We start from the raw sequence: 17,580 nt of genomic DNA, 5'->3' as shown, positions 1-17,580 counted from the left end.
GTCCTTGTATGGCCTAAGTAGTTACGTGGTTGGGTTTGAGAGAGTGGTTCTTCTATGCAGACATGTCCAGTTTAGGGTGTGGGCTGGGCCCAGGAATCTGAGGACATACCAGGGAGTTGGAATTCTGCTACTTTGATAATCAGCCCTGCGCAAGACACTAACCTCTCCTGGCGGAACTTTTCTCTTCGGAAACTGGAAAATATTACCTATTTTATAGACGTTGTTGTGAGCGTTTACATGAATTAAGTGCACCCTATTAAAAACTTAAGCCTGATCTCCCAGCAACAATAGGGCTTTTATACACAGATAATTCAAATTACTGATACCCTGAAGTGTTCTACAAAGGAATTAAGGTAGTTTACAACAAAACTACATAGAATAGTAACAAACATAAATATATCTGGATATTGGGAGCAGAGACAGTGTAAGAACAGAAGGTAATTGGGGTAGGGGGAATGAAAGTGTATCAGTGCTCTCCAATAGAACTTTCTGTGATAAGGAAAATGTTTTATATTTAATTAACTTACATTTAAATATCACATCTCTAGTGGCTACCTTATAGGACAGTGCAGGTCTATATTGTTTGTTGCTGAGTCTCAAATTTGTCTCTAGGAACTTGGTCAATTGCATAGTTATCATTTGAAAGTAAATCATACTTCATTCATCCCTCAAGTAGAAGGAAACAGAGCCTTTCCTGATAATCATCTGTAAGGACAATTTTCTGTGTGTTTCATTGTTAGAGCACCCTGGTATATTGCCATGTGAAAGTCTATTCAGTTGATGAATTGGGGCTGGGAGGGATGGAGTCAATTATATGGCATAATTTATAACATTTTTTAGAATTTTAATTATTTATACAAATGTTAACTAACTTGTAGAGCAAAATTTAAAATACACAGATATGCAAAAAAATTAAATCACTAAAAATTTTACCATTCAAAGACATAATTACTCAATATTTTTATGTATATATTTCCAGACTTTTGTCCCACGTAGTCTTTTCATTTGCCTTGACAGGCCCTAAAGTATCCAACTTCCTCCATGGAAGGGAAATCCAGTCTGGGGGCAAGGGTCGCTTTACCTTTAACCTTAGACCTCTTAGGCCAGCACCCGGCCTCCTCTGAGAAAGTCACTCTCTCCCTATTCCTTCTCCATACTTCTGCCAGTGGCCTGGCTTTAGAGCTTTGGGGCAATTATTATAGGCATCTTTGAGAGCATTTTAGAGAGGAGGAAAGAGGAGGAAGGTCTGTCATGGCTGTGGTTTGTTCTGCAAGATGAAAAACCCAGCTTTTCTCAACCTTGGCACTATTGATATTTGGGGTGGATAACTCTTTGTTTTGGGGAGTTGTCCTATGCATTATAGGATATTTAGCAACATTTCTGGCATACTCCCCCTTCTCCACATCATGACAATCAGAAATGTCAGTTGGGAGCCACTGGGTTAGTGGAAATCACAAAATTATTGCTGACATGCTCTAAAGAGCTTCATCTTACAATCTGCATGTGGGAGAGGCAGATTGAAAGAGAGGCATAATTTAAGCTAAGGAAAATATTTAATCCTGACGGTACCATTAATTTACTGTGAGATTTTGGTGGGTAAGCATATCAGTTAGGATCTCAACAGGAGGGATGGAAGAAATGAAAAGAATTCTTGAGGGGACTCTATAGAACAGTGAGTAGGATTCAGGGAATCAGCAAGTGATGGTGGGGCATCCAAGAAAGAGCGACATTGGGGAGCCATCCCCACCCACCCTGGTCTGAAGGGGCAGGGAAAGGTCTGTGGTACTAGAACTTGAGGGTAGGGGGAGAGAATTGGAGCACTGGAAGAGGGGCTACCCTCCAGGGCTGCTGTGTTGTTGGAAGAATTCACCCATTGCCAGAGCAGCAGGATGGGGCAGGTGGGGGATGGGGGAGATAAGTACACTGGGGGCTCTCTTTCACCTCCTGTGCCCACTGATCTCCTCTATTGGCTAAATCCAAGTGGAAGCTGGAAGCTGGGGATGAAGGAGCCTAAGTTATGAAGCCTGGGAAGGTCAACCAGCCTCCTAAGGGTGTGGGAGGGGTGGTGGATGGAGAACCACTGTCAGCTAATGTCTTCCTGATTCTGCAAACGAGGGTTTGGGGCCTTCCCTTCTTAAGGGATACTTTGGCAGTATAAGGAGATAGGCAGAAAATATTTTTGAAAAATAAAGCACATATACACGTAAGCCACTGCTCTTTCAACCTCTGGTTCTGTTTCATGCAGTAATGTCAAGTCATCCTGGTTTAGTTATGGCAGGATTGGATTTTTTTCAGCTTTATTGAAGTATAATTGACCAAAAAAACTTCTAAGATATTTAAAGTGAACAATGTGATAATATGATAGATGGGTACATTGCCAAGCCCAATGTCAAGGAACTTACCATATATTCTTCTAGGAGATTTATGGTTTTAGATCTTATGTTCAGGTCTTTACCATTTTGAGTTGATTTTTGTGTCTGGTTTAAGATAGGTGCCCAGGTTCATTTTTCTGCATGTGGCTGCAAGTTTTCCAAACACCATTTATTGAGAAACTATCCTTTCCTCATTTTATTTTATTTTTATTTATTTATTTATTTTTATTTTTTAAAATATATCTTTATTGATTTCAGAGAGAGGAAGGGAGAGGGAGAGAGAGAGAGAGAGAGAGAGAGAGAGAAACATCAGTAATGATAGAGTCATTGATTGGCTGCAGCCCATAACCCGGGCATGTGCCCTGACTGGGAATCGAGCCCCGATCTCCTAGGTCGATGCTCAACCATTGAGCCATGCCCTGCTGGGCGTCCTTTCCTCATTTTATATTCTTGACTCTTTTGTCAAAAATTAATTGGCCATATATGAATATATATGTGTGTTTATGCCAATACCACATTGTTTTGATTATTATAGCTTCATAATAGAGGTTGAAATTAGTAAATCAGTGATGCTTCTGACTTTGTTTTTTTTTCTCATGGTTGCTTTGGTTATTCGGGTCTTTTGTGGTTCCATACAAATTTTAGGATTTTTTTCTATTTCTGAGAAGAATACCACTGGAATTTTGATAGGGATAGCATTGAATCTGTAGATTGCTTTGGGTAGTATGAACATTGTAATAACATTAACTCTTCCAGTCCATGAGCACAGAATTTCTTTTCATTTATTTGTCTTCTTCAGTTTCTTTTATCAATGTCTTATAGTTTTCAGTGTTCAGATATTTTACCTCTTTGGTTAAATTTATTCCTAAGTACTTGTTTTTGATGATGTTGTAAATGCATTGTTTTCTTAATTTCTCTTTTTGACATTTTGATGTCAGTGTATAGAAATGCAAGTGATTTTTGTGTATTCATTTTATATTCTGCAGCTTTACCGAATTTGTTGATGAGGTCTAACAGTCTTTTTATTTTTTGGTGGAGCCTTTAGGGTTTTCTATATATGATATCATCTGCAAATAAGGACAATCTTAATTCTTCCTTTCTGATTTAGATACTTTTTATTTCTTTTTCTTGTGTAATTGCTCTGACTAGGACATCCAATATTGTGTTGAATATTGTGCAAGTGAGCATCTTTTTCTTGTTCCTGATCTTAGAGTGAAAACTTTCAGTGTTTCACCTTTGAATATGATGTTACCTGTGGGTTTATTTTCTCTATGCCCAGTTTTTTGAGAGTTTTTATTATGAAAATATATTGAATTTTGTCAATGCTCTTTCTGCCTCTATAGATTTTTATCTTTCGTTTTGTTAATATAGTGTATAACATTGATTAATGTGCACCATCAATGCACATTATTCCAGGGAGCCATCCTTGGATCCCTGGAATAAATGCCACTTGATCATGATGTATTATCTTTTTTATGTATTGCTGAATTTGTTTGGTAATATTTTTTTAATGATTTGTGCATGTATGTTTTTCTGGGATAGTGGCCTGTAGTTTACTTTTTTCTAGTGTCCTTGTCTGATTTTGTATCAGGGTAATGCTGACCTCGTAATGTGATATTTTAAGTGTTTTCTCCTCTTCAATTTTTTGGGAAGAGTTTGAGAGTATTGGCATTAACTTTTTAAATGTATCTGCAGAATTCACCAGTGAAGCTATCTGATCTTGGACTAATTTTTGTTGGAAGTTTTTTTGATTACTGATTAAGTTTCCTTACCAGTACATTGGTCGGTTCAGATTTTCTGTCTTCATGATTCAATGTTGGTAGGCTGTATTTTTCTAGGAATTTATCCACTTCTTTGAGTTGTCCAATTTGTTGATGTATATATGTTCATGGAATCTATTATGATTGTTTATATTTGTGTTATCAATCATAACTTCACTTCTATTTTTTAATAAATTTGAATTCTCTTTTTTCTTTTTGAGTCAACTTTAAGACTTGTCAGCTTTATTTATCTTTTTTTGAAATCCTGTTCTTAGTCTCATTGATCTTTTCTATTGACTCTGCTGTATTTATCTCTGCTCTCATTTTTCCTATTTCCTTCTTTCTATTAACTCTGGGCTTAGAGGTGTAAAGTTAGGTTGTATATTTAAGATCTTTCTTTTTTCTTAATGTAAGAATTTATTGCTATAAACTCCCTCTTAGAACTGGTTTTGATACATCTCATAAGATTTGGTATGTTGTATTTACATTTTTTTCTTTTACAATATTCCTTCCTTTTCTTTTGGATTTCTCGTCTTCTTCCTGAGCTGCCTTGTTACCTTGGTTATTCATGATATTTGCTTCTGTCTAGGCATCTATATGTGGTGGTACTTCTCTAGTAGATTGATAAGAGTTTTTCTATTGTTTCTAGTAGGTGGCACTGAAGCACAAGCTTTTTTTAGTTTTCTTGCACTGGTCTGGTTTTTCAGGCCTTTGTAGGATGGTGGCACATGTCCTGTGTTTTCTAGGAAGGAGGGCATCTCCTCTGTGTTCAGGTAGCCTCATTCTCAGAGGACCAACCCTGCATGGGTAAGTGGTGGGCAGTAGGGTTCCAAATCCTTGAAATCCCAGGGCTATCCTTTACAGCCAGATGCTATTAGCAGTGCAACTGGGATGGGTGAGGGTTGGCGGAGCTGGTGGCTGTCCAGTGCCTATGTTGTTTTGTTTTCTCAGTCATGGTGACTGGCATTCATCAGTGGAAATACTCTTGGGATTAGTTGCAGAGTATGCCTGTCGCTCAGGCGAAAATGTTTCTGTTGTACCAGTTCTCAGGTTTGTAGATAATGTGCTTTGCAACCTGAAACACTGCTACAGCTTCTTCTGGGACCTGCTTCTATCTCTGGGGATGTAAGTGGAGGTGAGCGCTGAGAGGGTGAGGGGAGGCTGTCAGCTTCCGTTGCTTTGTTTTTCTGTCTGGAATTGGCAAATAACCAAGACTCTACCTTTATGCCTTGTCCCTGCCCAGGTTACTGGGTTCAGCAGCAGCATGTGCTGGACACTCCTGCAGAAATACTCACTGTATCTTTTTGCTCCTCCTGGCTGAAGGGAGTGCCAGCAGCAGCAACCTCATTCCTCCTCAATCTGGGCTGTGTCCCTAGTGAGTTCTGGGCTGGGAGCTCCAGGCTGCCTCCATGGCATCGTTTCAGCTCTTCCCCCTCCCATCTCCCTAGTTTGTTTCCACTTGCCCACCTGCATATGTTTCCATTAAAAAAACTTTCATTGACTTTATTGGGATGACATTAGTTAACAAAATTATATAGGTTTCAAGTGTACAGTTCTCTAATACGTCATCTGTACATTGTATTTTTTGTTCACCACCTAAAGTCAAGTCTCCTTCTGTCCCCATTTAGCATCACCCCTTTACCATCTTCTACCTGGTAATTACTCCTTTCCCTCTGGTAAGCACCAAACTGTTGTCTGTATCTATGATTTTTCTTTTTAAAAAAATATTTCTTTATTGATTTCAGAGAGAGGAAAGGAGAGGGAGAGAGAGAGAGATAGAAACATCAATGATGAGAGAGTCATTGATCGGCTGCCTCCTACACGCCCCTGACTGGGGATCGAGCCTGCAACCCAGGCATGTGCCCTGACCAGGAATTGAAGCGCAATTGCCTGGATCCTGGATCGTAGGTCGACGCTCAACTGCTGAGCCATGCCTGGCCGGGCTCTTTTTTTACTTAATCTCCTCAGATGTTTCAGTGTGCAGATCTCTCAGACGTGTTGTGCGTTAAGCAGGGAATCCTTTGTTGAATTATAGCTGTTCAATTTGTTGAAACCTCCAGGAGAGAGCCCAAGGGGACCTCACATGCCACTATTCTTCTGACATTAGCGGTGACTTTTTTTTTAACTTTCTGGTAATCCACTGCACACTGTCCTGCCATTTGTCATTATGTAGTAATTCAGGAACTAACTCAAGGTGTTTTGTTTTTTGTTTTTTTAAAACAGGCTGCTTTTAGAGAGGCATACCATATATTTCGAGAAGGGAAGGATTATTAATGAATACTAATTTAATTTATAAATTTTATACTATCATAGGCACAGTCCCAGTGGAATTTTTAACTTGACAAAGATGTTCCAAAATTAATCTGGAGATCTGAGGAAGCAAGAACAGATAAGAATACCGAACAAGTTAATGAGAGAACTTGAACTACCAGATATCAAAACATATTGTAAAGTCACAATCATGTAACTAATATATTACACCCATAGTGATAGCCTAGGTTGATGATATACAGAGGCAGTGAAAAAAGAATAATCATATTCATAAGAATTTATGTATGAGTTATTGGTGGAAAAGGATGGAATAGTTGATTAATGATTTGGGAACAAGACTATTTGGGGAAAAATACAGTTAGAATCTTATACTAACTGTACCAAAACACAATTTAGATTGATTAAAAAATAAAAATGTAAATAAGTAAAAAGTTAAATATTTAAAAGTAAATAAAAATGTGCTATAAATTTTTGTAAACATAATACTAAAAGTCAGAAACCTAGAACCTTTTAGTTTTTGTACACTTAAATAGTAAACCCTTGAAATAAACAAACAAACCTAAATTTTCTTGTTATAAGTATGGGTCTTAGATCTTTTAGAATATTTTAAAATATAGAATAAGATTCTCCCCAGGTTCTGTTCAAACATTAATTGGTCTTGATAAGACAGTGGGGGAAATGGGGAGAAAGAGATGTGGGATGGGCAGGGAGCATGTTGAACATTAGAGCAAGATCTCATCTGGTTTCCTCCCTTGACAGTGCCATCTTATTATAAGGGGAGTTGAAATATAACAGAAGGGAAACAAGCATGGACAAAATCTGGCAGGTTACTGCAGGTCACTGTGCTTCCAGGTAGTAGAACACTGTTAGCTTAAACACATTAGAATTTCTAGGTAGGATTCTTTCACATGCATGTTTTTTGTTTTCTTATTTAATTAAATTAATTTATTATTTTTTAACTTTTTACTTCTTGAGAGTATTACAGATGTCCCCCATTTCTGCCCCTTAACCCCCTCCAACCATCTCCCACCCATCCCCAGGCCCCCACCTGTCCATTGTCTGTGTCGGTGGGCTGTTCATATATGCTTATAAGTTCTTTGGTTAATCTATTGCCGCACTCCTTCTTGCCTTCCCTCTGAGATCTTTCAGTCTGTTCCATGCTTCCATGTCTGTGGTCCTATGTTGTTTATCAATCTATTCTGTTCCTTAGATTCTGCATATGAGTGAGATCATGCAGTACTTGTCTTTCTCTGACTGGCTTATTTCACTTAGCATAATAATCTGCAGGTCCATCCATGCAAAGAGAAAGAGATTTTTTTGTTTTTGTCTTTTTTACAGGTGCATAGTATTCCATGGTATAAATGTCCCACAGCCTTTTTATCCACTCATCTACTGATGGGCAATTGCGCTGTTTCCAGATCTTAGCTATTGTACGTAGTACTGCTGTGAACATGGGTGCATATATTCTTTCTGATTGGTGTTTTGGGATTCTTAGGATATATTCTTAAAAGTGGGATCACTGGGTGAAATGGCAGTTTGATTTTTAATTTTTTAAGGAAACTTCATACTGCTTTCCATAGTGGCTGTACCAGTCTGCATTCCCACCAGTAGTGTACTAGGGTTCCGTTTTCTTCACATCCTCACCAGCACTTGTCATTTGTTGATTTGTTGATGGTAGCCATTTGGACAAGTGTGAGGTGATACCTCATTGTGGTTTTAATTTGCATTTCTCTGATGATTAGTGACTTTGAGCATTTTTTGATATGTCTCTTGGCCATCTGTATATCCTCTTTGGAGAAGTGTATATTCAGATCCTTTGCCCATTTTTAAATTGGGTTGTTTGTCTTCCTCTTGCTGAGTAGTATGAGTTCTTTGTACACTTTGGAGATTAGCCCCTTATCAGATACATCCTTGGCAAATACATTTTCCCAAACCATGGGGTTCCTTTGTATTTTGAGGCTGTTTTCTTTTGCTGTGCAGAAGCTCTTTAGTTTGATGTAGTCCCATATATTTATTTTTTCTTTTGTTTCTCTTGCCCTAGGAGATGTATCAGTGAAAATTCCACTATGTGGGATGTTTGTGACTTTACTGCCTATGTTTTCTTCCAGGATTTTTATGGTTTTTCAACTTACATTTAAGTCTTTTATCCATTTTGAGTTTATTTTTGTGTATGGTGTAAGTTGGTGGTCTAGTTTCATTTTTTTGCATGTATCTGTCCAATTTTCCAAGCACCACTTATTGAGGAGACTGTCTTTACTCCATTGGATGCTCTTGCCTCCTTTGTCAAATATTAACTGACCATAATGGTGTGGGTCTATTTTTGGGATCTCTGTTCTGTTCCATTTGTCTATATGTCTGTTGTTGCACCAATACCAGGCTGTTTTGATTACAATGGCTTTGTAGTACGGTTTGATATTTGGTAAAGTGATCCCTCGTACTCTCTTCTTCTTTTTAGAGATGGCTGTGGCTATTTGGGGTCTTTTTAGTATCATATAAATTTTGTGAATACTTGTTCTAGGCCTGTGAAATATGCTGTTGGTATTTTAATAGGAATTGCATCGAATCTATAGATTGCTTTGGGTAGTATGGACATTTTAATGATATTACTTCTTCCAATCCATGAGCATGGTATATTCTTCCACTTGTTTATATCTTCCTCTATTTCTTTTTACAGTGACCTGTTGTTTTCTGAGTATAGGTCTTTTACATCCTTGGTTAAGTTTATTCCTAGGTATCTTATTTTTTTAGTTGCAATGGTAAATGGTATTTTTTTTTTAGTTTCTCTTTCTGAGAGTTCATTGTTGGTGTATAAAAATGTTGTCGATTTTCTGATGTTAATTTTGTATCCAGCTACCTTGCTGAATTCATTTATCAAATCTAGTAGTACTTTGGTGGAGTCTTTAGGGTTTTCTATGTACAATATCATGCCATCTGCAAATAATGATAATTTTACTTCCTCTTTTCCAATTTGGATACCTTTTATGTTTTCTTTATGTCTGATGGCTGTGGCAAGGACTTCCAGTAGTATATTGAATAAGAGTGGTGAAAGTGGACATCCTTGTCTTGTTCCAGTTTTTAAGGGAAATGGTTCTAGCTTTTGACCACTGAGTGTAATGTTGGCTGTAGGTTTGCCATATATAGCCTTTATTATGTTGAGGTATGATCCCTCTATTCTCACTGCGCTGAGAGTTTTGATCAGAAATCGGTGCTGGATTTTGTCGAATGCTTTTTCTGCATCTATTGATAGGATCATATGACTTTTGTCCTTCATTTTGTTTATGTGATGTATCACATTTATTGATTTGTGGATGTCCTACCAGCCTTGCATCCCCGGAATAAATCCCAGTTGGTCATGGTGTATGATCTTTTTCATTTATTGCTGGATCTGGTTTGCTAATATTTTCTTGAAGATTTTAGCATCTATGTTCATCAGGGATATTGGCCTGTAATTTTCTTTCTTTGTAGTGTCTTTATCTGCTTTTGGGATTAGGATAATGCTGGCCTCATAAAAAGAGCTTGGGAATTTTTCCTCCTCTTGAATTTTCTGGAAGAGTTTGAGAACAGGTGTTATTTCTTCTTTGAATTTTTAGTAAAACTCACCTCTAAATCCATCTGGTCCTGGACTTTTGTTTGCTGGGAGTTTTTTGATTACTGCTTCGATTTCATTAGTTGTTATTGGCCTCTTCATGTTTTCTGTCTCTTCTGGATTCAGTTTTGTAAGATTGTATGCTTCTAGGAATTTGTCCATTTCACTCATGTTGTCCAATTTGTTGGCATATAGTTGCTCATAGTATTTTCTTACAATCCTTTGTATTTCTGTTGGTTCAGTTGTTGTACTGACTCTTTCATTTCTAATTTTATTTATTTGAGTCCTCTCTCTTTGTTCTTTGATGAGTGTGGCTAAAGGTCCATCAATCCTATTTATCTTTTCAAACAATTAGCTGTTGGTTTTATTAATATTTTGTATTTTTTTTTAGTCTCTATGTCATCAATTTCTGCTCTGATCTTTATTATTTCTGTCCTTCTCTGTTGTTGGGGCTTTTCTTGCTGTTGTCTTTGTAATTCTCTTAGTTGTTCTGTTGATGAGTTAGTATAGCTTTTCTTCTTTCTTGAGGTATGCCTGTACCTCTATGAACTTTCTTCTCAGGACTGCTTTCATTGTGTCCCATAGATTTTGGGTTGTTGTTTGTTCATTTTTGTTTTTTTCCACCAAGTGTTTGATTTTTCCTTGATCTCATTGGTAATCCATTCATTGTTTAATAACATGTTATTTAACTCTCCTTGTGTTTGAATATTTTTGAGTTTTTTATAGTGGTTGATTTCTAGTTTCCTGGCATTGTGATCCAAGAAGATCCTGGATATGATTTCAGTCTTCTTGAATTTGTAGAGATTTGCTTTGTGCCCTAACATATAGTCTATTTTTGAGAATGTTCCATGTGCACTTGTGAAGAATGTGTATTCTGCTTTGGTATGAAATGCTGTGTAAATGTCAGTTAAATCCATTAGATCTAGTGTGTCATATAAGGTCTCTGTTTCCCTGTTGATTTTTTTTGTCTTGATGACCTGTTCATTGATGACAGTGGGGTGTTAAATTCCCCCACTATGAATGTGTTGCTGTTGATCTCCCCCTTAAAGTCCACCAAGAAATTTTTTATATATTTAGGTGCTCCTATATTGGGTGCATATATATTTATAAGGATTATATCCTCCTGTTGGATTGATCCCTAGGTATTATATAGTGACCATCTTTGTCTCTTATTATGGCCTTTATTTTGAAGTCTGTCCCCTCTTTATACTTAACAGTTGCCATTTAAATTATGATGTTTCTTGGAGTGTGTCTCTTTGGGTTCCTCTTGTTTGGAACCCTCTGTACTTTCTGAACTTGTGTGGTTTTCTCCCTCATCAGCATAGGGAAGTTTTCTGTACTTATTTCCTCCACCAAGTTCTCTATCCCTTGCTGACTTTCCTCCCCATCTGGCCCTCCTGTAATGTGAATGTCCTTTCACTTCATGTTGTCCCAAAGCTCCCTTAGACTGTCCTCATGCTTTTTAAGTGTTTTTGCTTTTTCATGCTCTGATGAGTGTGTTTTTTTACCTTATCTTCTAAGTCACTTATCCTGTCCTCTGCTTCATTGAGCCTACTTTTAATGCCTTGCAGCGTATTCTTGATATCAGATATAGTATTCTTCATTTCTGCCTGGTTCTTGTTTATCATGTCTGTATCTTTTTTCATGTTTGCACTAAGTTCCTGGACCTTTCCATTAAGTGTCTTGTTGTTCTCATTCATTTCCTTGAGCATGTGTATAACCATTACCCTGATACGTTGCTTAAGTCCATCTCATCAAGGTCTTTTTTTGGCGATTTTTCCTTTTCTTTAATTTGGGGGTTGTTTCTTTGTCTCCCCAATTAGTAACTACTAGTGTTTGTATCTATATATTAGATAGATTTGCTTTATCCCAGTCTTGTGGGGTGGGATTTTGTAGTGTATGTCCAGTGGAGCCCAGAGGTGTGTTTTCCTTATACTTCTGAGCTGTATTCCCTATGCGTGTCCCTTTTGTGGGTGTCCCTTTTGTTGGTTCTTGGGCTCTCCTGTTGTGATTGGGTCTAGATTGTTGTTGACCCATTTTTAGGAGGACTCTCTTCTCAGGTTGGCTTTCTGTGTGGCTTAGGTCCAACCACATCATGTGAGCTGTTGTACAGGTGCTGGCAAGGCAAAACAAAACACAACCAAACTGCCAGGAAACATTCAGTGTCTTACAAAATATCCTGACAATCACAATGAAAACAACCCGAGAATGTAGAATTGGGAGAGCAAAGTGAGAACACAAATGCTAAACAAAAATAAAATAAAACCAAACCAAACAAACAAACAAAAACATACAAACAAAAAAATAGAGATTGCTACTAGTACAGAAAAATTAAAAATGAAATAGGATAAAAAGTTAAAAATAGAGAAGCTACTGAGAGATAAAAGGGGTAGAGAAAAGATTCTGAAAGAAGGGCAAGCAAAAAATTGAGAGTAGTGCTAGGAATAGGAAAATGGTTGAAAAATAAAAAAATAAAAGTAAAATAGACAAACAGAAACAAACAAACAGAAAGACAGGAAGACTGAATAAAAAGGGAGACAAAGTAAAGAAGGAAAAAAAAATTATGCCAATGGAACAAGAAGAGAGGGAGAGATAAAGCAAGGGCAGAGAGGGAGTCCAATAAGAGATATGGGGGAAACAATAGAGAAAATCAGTAAAGTTATTGGTTAGAATGATAATATCCCAGCAATTAAGTAGAGAATATCAAGAAAATCTTGATAATAGAACATAAAAATAACAAAGCAAAATAAAAGAAAGCAACCCCCCCCCAAAAAAACAAGCAAAGCAAAACAGATTTTTAAAAAATTAAAATTAAGAAGTTTAAAAAGAAAATCATTTATTTTCTCTCTTTTTTCTTAATAAAAAGCAATCAGGTGAGTTTCATCTGGGCAGCTTATGTAGTCTGAGGCTCACTGTTTTGTATGCTGATTTCGGTTCTTCTGGAAGGTATTTGTGTATGGGAGCTGTCTAGGTTTGGCTCTGGTGTCCTTAGGTAGTTGGCTGTTCTGAGGCTCTCTGTGAACCACCTCCACTTGTCAACTATTTTGCTTCCCCCTTGTGGTTGCCTGGACTTACTCCAGAGTCTTCTTAAGAGTCTTTAGGGTGCAGGCCAGCTAGTGTAGCTCAGGATATTGCTCCCCTTACTCAGATGTTTCACTGTCAGGCACTCACTGTGGAGAAGTTTATTTCTGCTTCAAAGCCAACTCCTCAGTCTCTACCCTATCCTCCAATTCTAGTCCCCCCAAAATGGCCTGTTGCAAGTTCAGATTGACTTTAGTCTGTTGCCTTTTCTGTATGGGCAGTTTTAGCAGCCTGGGCTCAGTGGGTTCAATTAAAAAAAAAAAATCCGGTTAGCACTTTGCCTAGCCCCCAAAAGGGGTTTTAAGCTTTTCCTTCAGTTCCCAAACAATAGCCCCTGAGCGTCTTATTTTCGTAATGTGGTCCTGTGAGCTCTTCTCCCTTACCCCTCTGGACTGTGCCCTGTGGGGGATATCTGGGGCTCCAGTGAGCTGAACCAGCCCCTTTCCTGTTGGAGGTGGTGCTCCTAGCCTGCAGGAGAGGTAGGTGTGCTCCGCCCCTCCTTTCTCAGATCTGGTTGACTATTCTTATAGGACGCCTACTTCAAACTCTCCACAATGCAGAAATAAATTCCAGCTTTTCCTCATCTGTCTCCCCAATGCAAGTCAGGAAGCTGTATGCTGGTTCAGCTATCAAAAATGCAAAAACGCACAAAACAACACAGGCAGAGAATCCTCCCTGTGAGGTCCCGTTGCCCCCGTGTCCTGGAATCAAGCAGGAGGGGTCACAAAATCAGTCCCACACAGCTCCCCTGTACAGCTGATCTCAGTAAAGGTGGGGCAGCTCCTTCAGCTCTATCCCGGCTCTCCCCAGAGCTGGTCAAAATCCCCTGATCCGCTGCACCAGCAGCTCCAGTGGCTGAAGTCCCGATCCACCCCACCTTCATCTCTGGTGGCTGGTGTCCCGTTTTGCCTTACCAGCAGCTCCAGTGGATGGAGTCCTGATCTGCCATGCAGGAAGCTTTCGTCTCTCTCTGGTGGTGGGAGGGCTCTCTTCCCCTTCCCCAGGCCACACAGTTCAAATGCTTTCTGGGTTCTACACAGTGCCTTACAGGAAAGCAGAGAGTCCCTGTCGGTGGCTGCTCAGTGCAGCCTTCTGGCCCCTTTATATTGGGAAGCCACACACTGTGGGACAGCCTTTCTCATCATCAGCACCAGTGAGCACCCCTGGAGTGAAAGACTCCTGTCCCGTCTGCTGCCATTATACGTGTTGTTTCACTGGGAAGGCACGGTCCCCTCCTCGTAGGCACACTGTACCCCTGGCTCCCTCTCCTCGCCCTGCATGGGCTCGCCTTCCCTTCTCCTCTGCTCTGGGTTTGAGATCCCAGTTTTTGGATGCCAGTCCACATTCCCAAGGGAAGGGAGCTTTGTAGCCTCTAACCCTCGGGCCTTAGAGCCCAGCACTGGCTTCAGGGGTACTCCCCCTTTCAACACCCCTCTCTTACGAGACTCTGTGATGTTTCTTCAGTGCTCCTTTCTTGAAATATGTCCATTCAGGTATGTTTCTCTTGTTTTTCCAAGCTGGTTTCACAGTATTTTAGCAGTAAATCAAGTCCTTCGCTGGGAGCAAGGGTGCTCTGCTTCTTTTCAGAGTGCTGCCATATTCCCTCCCCTCCCTTCCCATGTATTCTTGATATCAGATATAGTATTCTTCATTTCTTCTTGGTTCTTATTTATCATATCTATATATTTTTTCATGCTGATGTGTCTTTCACCAAGTTCCTGGAATTTGTCATTAAGTGTCTTGTGGTTCTCATTAATTTTCTTTTTTTTCTTCTTTTTTTTAAAATATACCTTTATTGATTTCAGGGAGAGGAAGAGGGAGATAGAAACATCAATGATGAGAGAGTCATTGATCTGCTGCAGCCCACAACATGAGCATGTGCCCTGACCGGGAATCGAACCCCGATCGCCTGGATCCTAGGTCAACACTCAACCGCTGAGCCACGGCCCGGCCAGGCGTCATTAATTTTCTTGAGCATCTTTATAACCATTACTCTGAACTCTATTTCTGATAACTTGCTTACCTCCTCATCAATGTCTTTTTCTGGCGATTTTTCCTCTTTAATTTGGGGGCTGTTTCTTTGTCTCCCCGTTTTAGTTGTCTCTTTGTGTTTGTAATCTGTGTATTAGATATGTTTGCTGTCTCCAGTGTTGAAGGGTGGGCTTTTGTAGTGAATATCTTGTGGGTCCCAGAGGTGTGTTTTCCTTATACTTCTGAGCTATAAGCTTTACGCATATCTCTTTTTTTGGGTTCTTTGGGTTCTCCTGTTGTTATTGGGCCTAGATTGTTGTTGTTCCATTGGTGGGAGGACTCTCCTATCAGGCTGGCTAGCTGTGAGGCTCAGCCACTACCTCTTCGTATGAGCTGTTGTATAGGTGCTGACAGGGCAAAACAAAACACAACCAAACCCTCAGGAAACAAACAGGAACTTATAAAATATCCTGACAATCACAATGAAAACAACCCAAAAGAAAGTAGAATTAGGAAGGCAAAGAGAGAACACAGTACTAAGGCAAAAAAGAGAGAAAAGCATATTATTGCTAATAGTAAAAGAAGTAAAAACAAAGAAGCTACTGTGAAGTAAATGGGGCAGAGAGAATATTCTGAAAGGAAAGAAGGGAGAGCTAAAAATAAGGATAGAGAGTAGGAATACGAAAATGGTTTAAAAAGACAGGAAAAATAAAGAAAAGAAAAAAGGTATGCCAAGGGAACAAGAAGAGAGAAAAAGGTAAAGCACAAGTTAGGAAGGAGTTCAATAAGAGATATGGAAGAAACAATACAGAAAAGCAATAAACTTAATAATAATATCCAAACAGTAAAGCAGAGAGTGTCAAAAAGATCTTGACAGAAACAAAAGCAAAACAAAACAAAAAAACAAAAAAGACACCACCATCACCACCACCACAACAAAAAAAACAAGCAAAGGAAGACAAAACAAATTAAAAAATATATATATATATTTAAAGCCAGCCAAGTGAAGTTCATCTGGGTGGCTTATCTTGTCTGAGGCTCACTGTTTTATTTACTGATTTTGGGACTCCTGGGAGGTACTTTTGTGTCAACCAATGTCAGGAGCTGTCTAGGTTTGGCTCTCGGTTTTCTTATGTAGCTGTTTGGTCTGAGACTCTCTGTGGACCACTTCCACCTGTCAGCTATTTCTCCTCCCACCTGTGGTTGCCTGGTCTTACCCCAGCATCTTCCTAAGAGAGTCTTTAGTGTGTAGGCCAGCTAGTGTACTTTAGGCCCTTTCAAGGTTTCGCTGACAGGCACTCACCAAAGGGAAATTAGTCTCTGCATCAAAGCCAACTTTTCAGTTTCTATCATATCCTCCAACTCTAGTTCCCCCCTAAAATGGTCTGATGCAGGTTCAGATTGAATTCAGTCTCTTGCCTATTCTGTATGGGCAGTTTCAGCTGGCCTGGGCTCAGTGGGATTAAGCAAAAGAGGCTCCGGTGGGAACTGTGCGTGCCCAGCCCCCAGAAGCGGTTTTGAGCATTTCCTAGGTTCCCAAACAGTAGTCCCTGACAGTCTTACTCTTGTAATGCCTTCTTCTGAGCTATTCTCCCTTCTGCCACCAAACTGCCCAGGGGGTTATCTGGGGATTCAGTGGGCTGAACCAGCCCCTTTCCTGTTGGGGGTGGTGCTCCTAGCCTGCAAGAGAGGTAGGCGTGCTCCACCCCTCCTTCCCAGTTCTGATTGGCTGATCTCACAGGGCGCTTGGTTCAAACTGTTCTCAATGCAGATATAACACCCTGCTTTTGCTGGTCTATCTCCACAGTGTAAGCCAGGAAATTGGATGCCTTTAAGTTCCATCCAATAATCAAAAACATAAAGTTATACACAGGCAGAAAACCTGCTTTGTGAGGATCTGGCACCACCATTGGTCCTCCAGTCCAAGCAGGAGGGGTTACAAAGTCAGCTCTAGGCAGGTCTCCCACACAGCTGAACTCTAGGGCTGGGGCCAGGATTCTCAGCTCCAGTTGGTTGGTCGCTATCCCTGCTCTCTTCAGAACAGGTCAAAAACCCCTTCTCTTCCCCACTGGAAGCTCCAGTCCCTCTCTCTGGCTGCAGGAGTCCTGTTCTGCAACACCTGCAGCTGCTCCGGTCTCTCTCTGGTGGAGGGAGTGCTCCCTTTCTCTTCCCTGCTCCACACAGTTCAAATACTCCTAGGAGCTTTGTACAGTGCCCTACAGGAAAGCAGTGGGTCCCTTTATGTCACTGCTGGGTGCAGCCCACAGGCCCCTCTCTATCGTGGGGCAGGCAGACAGTTCCCCCAGCTCCCTCTGTCCTATGTGCATGGGCTCTCCTTCCCTTTTTCACCACTCTGGGTTTGAGATCTCTGCTTTTGAATGTTAGTCCACACTTCCAGGGGGAGGGAGCTTTGCAGCCTTCAACCCTCAGGCCTCGCTGCACAGCATGGCTTCAGGGGGGATTCCCCCTTTCCTCACCTCCCCCTTTCTTACCAGTTTCTATGATGTATCTTCAGTGCTCCTTGGTCAAAATATGTCCA

General features: G+C 39.9%; 1 protein-coding gene across 6 annotated transcripts in view; it reads left to right on the top strand.

Moving 5' to 3' along the window:
- The window catches only part of BLVRA (biliverdin reductase A), a 128,556-nt gene that overhangs the window by 504 nt on the left and 110,472 nt on the right, over window positions 1-17,580 (top strand). The window lies entirely within an intron of this gene.

Source organism: Miniopterus schreibersii (genome assembly GCF_964146895.1).
Source record: "Miniopterus schreibersii genome assembly, chromosome: 9".
In the NCBI taxonomy this organism is placed as follows: Eukaryota; Metazoa; Chordata; class Mammalia; order Chiroptera; family Miniopteridae; genus Miniopterus; species Miniopterus schreibersii.
Note: the sequence above shows the minus strand (reverse complement) of the source record. Positions and strands in the feature narration are given on the sequence as shown.